General features: G+C 44.2%; 1 protein-coding gene across 1 annotated transcript in view; it reads left to right on the top strand.

The window, feature by feature from the left end:
• Positions 1-6567: 6567 nt before the first annotated feature.
• MARF1 (meiosis regulator and mRNA stability factor 1) overlaps positions 6568-9289 on the top strand; it is a 61628-nt gene continuing 58906 nt past the window's right edge. The window contains exon 1 of the mRNA XM_075899363.1: positions 6568-6686. The gene's annotated coding sequence lies outside the window, so the exon portion shown is untranslated. The remainder of the gene's footprint in view (positions 6687-9289) is intronic.

The following is a 9289-nucleotide window of genomic DNA, read 5'->3' as shown; positions in this document are numbered from 1 at the left end:
ATCAGATTTTAGAATAGAGGAAGGATGGGGGGAGGGGAGGTGAGTGTCTATGAGATAATGATATTAGAGGTGATAACTGGGGAAGCTATCTTTGTAATGGGTAAGATAATAAGCATCTTTGTTAAGGCCTTAACAATTATCTTACTACTTACTATCCTTTGAGGTAATTGAAGGCTGCACTCAAATCCCCCTTCACTCTTCTCTTCTGCCAACTTAATAGACCCAAATCCCTCAGCCTCTCCTTGTAGGTCATAGAGATGAAGCTGTGTTAGTCTGGTCTTGTTCACTTTTTTTGATTGTATCCATTTGGTATTTATGGTCATGCCAATTTTCTTCCAAAAATTTGATCTGAGGAAGTGGGTCTGGCCCATGAAATCTTATCACCTAATAAACCATCTTGTTAGTCTTTAAAGTGCTGCATAGTCCTGTTTTTTGTTTCAGCCAGCCCAGACTAACACAGCTACATCTCTATTACTATTCTACAAAAATCTGTCTGTTTTTCAATTAACAGAGAAGTGGAAATGATTAAATCTATGACAATGAATTTATTTTTATTTTCACCAATGAATAAATATTGTTTTGTTGTGCTTGGGTTTACTTGCTGTATATTTTTACATTGACTTTCTCATAAACTTGTGACATAATATCTTCTTAATCCATTTTACCCAGATAAGACTGGACCAACTTCCTGAAAAGTGATCTTAAGTGTCTGGATTTTTTTAATACTTCAAAGGGCCATAGACCAACTGTCTCTGTGAAATGAAAAATAAAAAAGATTGTTTTAAAATATCTAGATTAACTGGCACTTTTCCAAGCTGACGCTCCCTAATGGTAACCTAAATCCAATTTGACCAAACAGAGTTGCATGACTTCAAAGTATATCTGATTTGCCAAAGACATACTTGTAGTGCTGTACACTGGAATCAGCAAAATTTGGAACCATAAGAATCCAGGAGAAAGCTGAGAACCCCTGTCTTTTGGGTGCACAAGCCATTTGAAGGAAAAACAAAGTTTTATAAGCATCAAGACTGATCATTTTGGGGAGATGAGGTAATGATATTACAACAAGGCTTTTTTAAAATTAAATTGCTACAACTGAAAAACAAGTGGCATTTCATTCTTTAAGCGAGGGTGCTAAGATCAATATAAACACTTTTATATTGATATAACAGCACTAGGGATGTGAACGAGTAGTTGAGTAGTCAACTACCCAATAAGCAGGAGGTTATGGGATAGCATTATCAACTACTCAATCACCACCCTTCTGCACTCTTAAAGGGACAGAGAGGAGCCAGCATGCAAAGATGCTGCCTCAATCTCTGGTCCCCCTCTGGGTCTCAGGACAACCCTCCCAGGTGCTGCCACTCTGCATTCTGAAAGGGACAGAGAAGCGGCAGCCGGTCCTGCAGGTGTCTCAGCACAAGCAACACCTCCCCCCCCCCCCTCCCAACCACCATATCCTGTTGCCATTCTGCATTCTTAAAGGGACAGAGCAGCAGCAGCTCCTCCCATGGATCTCTCTCAGCACAAGCCTCTAACCCTTCCCCCTTACCTCTCTGCACTCTTAAAGTGAAGCAAAATGCAGGACAATGTAGCACTTTAAAGACTAACAAGATGGTTTATTAGATGATGAGCTTTCGTGGGCCAGACCCACTTCCTCAGATCAAATAGTGGAAGAAAGTAGTCACAACCATATATACCAAAGGATACAATTAAAAAAAATGAACAAATATGAAAAGGACAAATCACATTGCAGAACAGAAGGGGGATGCGGGGGGGTGGGAAGGGGGAGGAAGGAAGGTAAGTGTCTGTGAATTGCTGATATTAAAGGTAGGGAGAGTGGGATGTTTGTGAGTTAATGGTATTACAGGTGATAATTGGGGAAACTGTCTTGGTAATGGGTGAGAAAGTTCAAAGTCTTGTTAAGTCCTTGTTGGCAAGTGTCGAATTTTAACATGAATGACAGTTCAGAGGATTCCCTTTCAAGTGCAGATGTAAAAGGTCTTTGTAGCAGAATGCAGGTGGCTAAGTCATTTAGAGAGTGTCCTTTCTGGTTAAAGTGGCAAGAAACTGTTTTCTCTTTGTGATCTTGTCTGATATCTGTTTTGTGGGCATTAATCCTTTGGCGAAGTGTCTGAGATGTTTGTCCAATGTACATAGCAGACGGACACTTTCGGCACATGATAGCATAGATTATATTTCTGGATGCACAGGAATATGTGTTCTTGATCTTATAACTCACTTGGTTAGGTCCAATAATGGTATCAGCAGAATGAATATGTGGACAAAGCTGGCAACGGAGACCTGCAAGACGGGCTGCTGCTTCTCTGTCCCTTTAAGAATTCAGAGTGGCAGCGGGGGGGGGGGGGGGGGGGGGCAGGGAGGGCTTGTGCTAAGATACCCATGGAATCAGCTGCTGCTTCTCTGTCCCTTTCAGAATGCACAGTGGCTGCGCAGGGGAGGGTTGTCCTGAGACCTGGTGGGGGACCAGAGACAGAGCCAATGTCATTGTGTGCCGGCTCTTCTCTGTCTCTTTAAGAGTGCAGAGCAGCAATGGGAGAATTAGGGGGGCTTGTGCTGAGAACCAGAAGTGAGCCTTTCCTTAATAACTAGTCAAGTAGTTGATGGAAATTCCATTGACTACTTGACTAGCAAATTGCAAATTGACTAGCAAATTGCTACTTAACATCCCTAAACTGCACCTACATTATGATTGCACCATTTATATTTATTTTTTTAAATAGTGATTTAGTTAAAACAGTAACAACTGTGTAGATAAACCTTAATTTTCCCTCTCAGAGAACAAATTGGCATGGAGTAAAGATGGGGGTGGAGGGAATGGAAATGCAGGGTCCTGGTCCTAGAGTCTGGGGAGGGATGCTCTGACCCTTCTTCAAGGAGGCAGATGAGATAAAGTCCTGATGCTCTACTGAAATTGAATAACAAGCTACACATAATTAGCTGTTTTTATATTTAAACTATTATCAATAAGTTTCTGAAATTAATTTCTGTCAAAATGAAAAGAGAGTTGGAATTTTATGACTCAAAACTATTTATGATTCAAACCCAACATTTGCAATGCATTCTTTACAATCATGAAGTCTTAGGCCTTTTTTTTTTTTTTTTTTTTTTAAAGAAAGCTTAAATTCTCCAGGAACTGATGGAGCCACCACAGAAAACATTGGTATGGTGGATATGTAAGAGCCCAGTGGAACACTAGCACTATTTGCTCTTTTCCTGCAATTCAGGAATATGCTCTCACTTCTTGTCTACCAATCCATCATTAAAACATATGTTTCCCCTGAATCTTTCCCAGGTTGATTTCCTCTTCAGCACCATCTTGACTTTCCGGTATTTGTGTTTTATTTCTATATTTGAAGTTTTCTGCATCAGTAAAGCTACACCAACTGCTGGCAACCAATTGTTGAATGAAGGCTACATTCTAGTGTAGATAAGCCCTAGTTTCATTGTAACTGTCCCAAGGCAGAGACTACTGTAGTGTAGTCTGAGTCTTGTAAACTGTCACACACATTTACCACTCCCCAATTACAATTATTGTCTAGTGTCCTTTCCTATTTAAATCACTGTACTATGCTGTTATGAAAAATACAACAGGAATGTGAATGTCCAGAAGCTGCATCCTGGCCTGAGTGACGCGGGAGCCCTAAGGGTGAGGAAGGAAGTAACAGATGGTGTAAAGATCCAGAACTACAAGTTCCCATTTTTTGAGGCTTGTGCCAGGGACTCCCCTGTAAGACAACCACCAGCATAGGGCCTAAGGCAATGAGGGAGAGCTTAGGCTAGTTAGTAGACTGCATATGTGGTCCACCTTCAGCTCAGTGGACCACAAGATTGTTGTAACCAAGAGGCTGTGTCTAAACTACATCCCTTCTCTTGAAAAACAGATGTAAATTAGACACTTTGAAATTGCAAATGAAGCTGGGATTTAAATTTCCCAAGCTTCATTTGCATAATGGCGGCCCTGTTTTTGTTCAAAATGGGGCTTTTCGAAAGAAAAATGGCTGTTTAGACGGGAACTGATCGAAAATAAAAGCCTTTTTTGAAAGATCCTGTATTCCTCAGGATCTTTTGAAAAAGGGTTTTATTTTCAATCGATCCCCATCTAAACACCATTTTTCTTTTGAAAAGTCCCGTTTTGCAAAAAACTGTGGCCGCCATTAAGCAAATGAAGCACAGGAAATTTAAATCCCAGCTTCATTTGCAATTTCAAAGTGTCTAATTTACATCCCTTTTTTGAGAAATAGGATGTAGTTTAGACACAGCCAGACAGTCTCCTGGGATAGGGTAGTTTTGCTAATGGTACTTGCATAGCTAGAAGTTGAGCAGGAATAGTCAACATGGATTCACGAAGGGCAAGTAATGCCTGACCAATCTGATTAGCTTCTATGATGAGGTAACTGGCTCTGTGGATATGGGAAAGTCAGTGGATGTGCTGCCACCAAGGCAGCTGTGAGAAGCCCTTGAGGTCAATTATTTTGAAAAAAACCACAGCTGCTATACCTTCACTTTAGCAAAGCTTTTGATACGGTCTCCCACAATATTCTTGCCAGCAAGCTAAGGGAGTATGGATTGGATAAATGGACTGTAAGATGGATAGAAAGCTGGCTAGAATGTCGGGCCCAATGGGTAGTAATCAACGGCTTCATGTCAGGTTGGCGGTCGGTTTCTAGTGGAGTGCCCTAAGGATCGGTTCTAGGACTGGTTGGCTGTGTGTAGACTGGCATGATTTTGCGGAAATACTTTTAACGGAAAAGTTTTTCCGTTAAAAGTATTTTCGCAAAAAAGCGTCTACATTGGCACAGATGCTTTTGCGCAAAAGCATCCGTGCCCAGTATAGATGCGCTTTTGTGCAAGAAAGCTCCGATGGCAAGTATTCTTGTGCAAGAGGGCTTATCCCTGAGCAGGAGCATCAAAGTATTTGCACAAGAAGCACTGAATTCTTACATTAGAACGTCAGTGCTCTTGCGCAAATTCCAGTGTAGACAGTTCCAAGCAGCCAGTGTAGACAGCTGGCAAAATTTTGCCAGTCTAGACACACCCGTTTTGTTCAACATCTTTATTAACGACCTGGATGAGGGGATGGATTGCAGCCTCAGCATGTTTGCAGATGACACTAAGCTAGGGAGAGAGGTAGATATGCTGGAGGGCAGGGATAGAGTCCAGAGTGATCTAGACAGATTAGAGGATTGGGCCAAAAGAAATCTGATGAGGTTCAACAAGGACAAGTGCAGAGTCTTGTACTTGGGATGGAAGAATCCCAAGCATTGTTACAGCTGGGGACCGACTGGCTAAGTAGCAGTTCTGCAGAAAAGGACCTGGGGATTACAGTGGATGAGAAGCTGGATATGAGTCAACAGTGTGTCTTTGTAGTCAAGAAGGCTAATGGCATATTAGGTTGCATTAGGAAGAGCATTGCCAGCAGATCTAGAGACGTGATTATTCCCCTTTATTCGGCTCTGGTGAGGCCACATCTGGAGTATTGTATCCAGTTCTGGGCCCCCCACTATAGAAAGGATGTGGACGCATTGGAGAGGGTCCAGAAGAGGGCAACCAAAATGTTTAGGGGGATGGAGCACATGACCTATGAGGAGAGACTGAGGGATTTAGGTTTGTTTAGCCTGTAGAAGAGAAGAGTGAGGGGGGATTTGATAGCAGCCTTCAACTTCCTGAAGGGAGGTTCCAAAGAGGATGAAGAAAGGCTGTTCACAGTAGTGAGGGATAGCAGAACAAGGAGCAATGGTCTCAAGTTACAGTGGGGGAGGTCTAGGTTGGATATTAGGAAAAACTATTTCCCTAGGAGGGTGGTGAAGTACTGGAATGGGTTACCCAGAGAGGTGGTAGAATCTCCACCGGCTTGACAAAGCCCTGGCTGGGTTGATTTAGTTGGGATTGGTCCTGCCTTGGGCAGGGGACTGGACTTGATGACCTCCTGAGGTCTCTTCCAGCTCTGTGATTCTAAGTTGCAGGGTGTGCTGATTGAACTGTAGCAGCGCTTTGATTGAGGGGATGCAGAGGAAGCCCATGGCTCTCAGTGTTGTGTGCAATCAGCACACACCTCACTTCACCTGCTTTTGCTTTAAGTGCATGTCACTTTTGTAATACTGGTAGGGGGGAAACTACGGGATGAAAATCAGCAGAATCTAGCAACCCTAAGTATGGGCAACAGTAAACAAAATGTCTTACGGACACATAGAACAGCAGTGGGCTGCAAGTTGCTCCCCCCTGGCCTAAGGTGATTGGATAGCAAGTGTGAAAAATAAGGGGAAGGTGTAAGAGTTGCCCATCTAACATAAGCCCCTAGTCAGGAAGTCCCTATAAAATTGGGGCAGGTTCACCCTAGCAGGGCCCCTGTTAGTATGCAGCAGGACTGCTCTAGACTAGAGGGCTCTGTCTATTCTCTTTTTTTGCCGTGGCCAGCGGAGAGGGAGATGAAAGACACAATGCGCTGCGGGGAAGGGCATTAGACGTCTGCTCTTCCCAGCTATAGACTGGGCGGGGAAGGGGCCGTGTTACGGCAGTGGCAGTTTACGACAGTGAGTTCATTTCCGGCATTGGGGGTTGCGCTTGGGGGGCGGAAGCTGCGGCGAGGAGGGGAAGCAAAACAAAGCGGGAGAGGGGCGGGAGGAGCCGGGATGTGACGGGCGGCGGCGGGGAGAGCGGCCCAGGTAACTGAGGGGGAGTCTAGCCGCGGCATCGGGCGGGCGGGCCGGCGCTGCGGGGGGTCTGGGCGGGGCCCGCTCCGGGGGGTGGGAGAGATCCTGGGGGCGGAGTGAGGCTGGGGGCGCAGGCCTCAAGGGATCGGGCCTGGGGGAAGCCCAGCGGGAGGCGGTGCCCCCGGGACTAGGAGAGGGCTGGGCGTCGACGGCCCTGGGGCTCTGCACGCCCGTGTAGGAGCAAGGGGGGTGCGGGGCCCAGGGCCGGGGGAAGGCGGCTCCGACCCTTCCTTGGGCGGGTTGTGGTCCTGGTGCTGCCATGGCGGGGAGCAGGTCCACGGAGTGTCTCGGGGTCTCTGTGCTCGCCTCCTGAGTCTCCAAAGTCCCGCTGCTCACCTCCCCCCCCCCCGTTCCAGGCGGTCCCCGCGCTGGTTTGAAAGTGCGTTTTCGTCCTTTGTCGCCTGGCCACATGCCCATGCGGTGCTCAGTGGCCCTTTCCTAAACCCTCGGCGGTTTTTCTGAGTTGCTCTTCAAGAAGTTAAGAGCGAGCCAGGTTTAGATGTTCGCTTCCCGTTTATCGTTTGAAATTGTAGCGTTTAGGGCATGAACCCTAAAGAGAAAGTGCCTGGAGAATCGCTGTTAAATAAAGTGGAACAGGGGAAGGGGAAAGGAAAAGGAAACAGAATAAAAATGAAAAGAAATTAAACTTTAATATCCTTATTTTAATGTTATGAAAAGAGATAAAGGCATTTATTTCATAACTTTTTAAAGACAAATGTCCTTTTAAAAGTAACTTGACTCTTGAGTTTCAAGATTTTAATGAACTTGATCTAATTTTGAACAGGACACATCAGACTATAAATTCATATAGTTGATCATTAATTCTGAGTAACTTTAACCTCGAGTAAATGCCAGTTCTCCCATTCAAGGCTAAGCTTTCATAAATGTAACTGAAGGGCAGAGGCAGCTTGGTCTCTGAATGGTGTGGAAATGAGGTGTCCTGGTGTGGAAATGAGGAAGTCTGCATTTCTAATCATTAGCTCTTCTAGTAATTGGTTGTGAGGACTTGGATAAATTGTTTAGTTTCTCTGTGACTCTTGTGAAATAAAAGAGCTTTCATTAGGTAAAGATCTGTATAAATCCTGAGTAAGTTGTATGTGCAATGCAGCTGCATTGTAAATAATGAAAAATGGTGATAAATACATATTCATGGCTTTGTATTCATTCAATTTTTTCTTAGATTGCACTCACTTTGCACTCCCATGTTGGACTTTTTGTCTTGAAACTTTAGCTCCTGGATTATGGTTTAGGCGGACAGCAATTAGGGCAGGACTGGAATCTTGTAGGTCTTAAAGGACCCACTGCCGTAATAGTGGGAGTGGGTAAAATGTACTTTGCTGCTGGCAGAATTGGTTAGGCAAAACAAACAAAACCCCCAGACTGTGGTAATATGCAGTAAAACAATGTTTCTTAGTTTGCCACATCTAATTCAGCAGCATAAAACAAGGTTTTCTTAAAAAAAACAACAGCAACAATGGTTTATAACCGGAATTAAAATATTTGTATGTGATCTTTTAAAGCAAGATTTGTTTTATTTTTGTAGTGGTAAAAAATTGTTTCTGAATAATCTATGCATAGATTTTAGAAATGTGCATCAATCTGTCTGTGAGTCTGTTTAAAAACTCCTAGATGGTAAGAGCTAGGACTACCACATTTGGTATGCAGCTTCCTCTTATCCTAACTTAAAGCAAGGTCAGGGTTTGGTTGCACTGAGAAAATAGGACATGTTGGAATGGGATTGTTTTCCATAACACAGAAAGGGAAGGGTTTGCTAGGAGGGACAGTTATAGTGACCACAGGGGGCAGCCACGTCACTTCCCCTCCCCGATTCCCATAGGGGGAGCCCAAGCCACTGCCTCGTGTCTCTGCCTCAGTGCCAGGTAAGGGGAGGGGATGGTCAGGCAGCACAGCCCCCATCTCCGCGGATGCCACGGGCAGCTGTTGCCACTGGCCCCAGGTGGCCCTCACCACCATAGGTGGTCCAGGTGAGCCTACACAGATCTCTTTGCCCTGAGTCCCCCTATAACTCCCAACCCCCTGTCCACACTCCTGCATCCCCCCTCCAAAAAAAAGGTAAGCACCCAAGCAACACCAAGTACGTGTGTGTGTGATTCAGAAACCATTTTTATTACAATGTAATAAAAAACCAACCTTTTTTTCTTTTTGTTAAGTAGGGAGTTGGAAGAATCTCTCTCTTGTGGGATTTGTGGGATATAAGTTGTTTTGTGGGTGGGAGCCAGATAAAAATGCAGATAGTAATGTAGGAGCAAGTAGAAGATGGTATTGTGGGACAGGAGCAAGACTCAAATAATAGACCCACATAGGGCTGTTGCAGCATTATTTGTTCAGATTGCTGCTGCTAGATATCCATTGCTAAAATGGTTGTGTGTATTTATTGAAACCACCATGAATATAAGCAACATTTCCATTCACTTACCAGTGCTTTGGGTTCCCAAGTCACTTTATTACATTGAATGCAGATGAGGATCATTGACTTCAACTTTGCAGTTCACAGTCCAGACAAAAGCATGGCTTTATTGTTTTAAAATATTAAT

Source organism: Pelodiscus sinensis, chromosome 16, assembly GCF_049634645.1.
Source record: "Pelodiscus sinensis isolate JC-2024 chromosome 16, ASM4963464v1, whole genome shotgun sequence".
NCBI lineage: Eukaryota > Metazoa > Chordata > Testudines > Trionychidae > Pelodiscus > Pelodiscus sinensis.
Note: the sequence above shows the minus strand (reverse complement) of the source record. Positions and strands in the feature narration are given on the sequence as shown.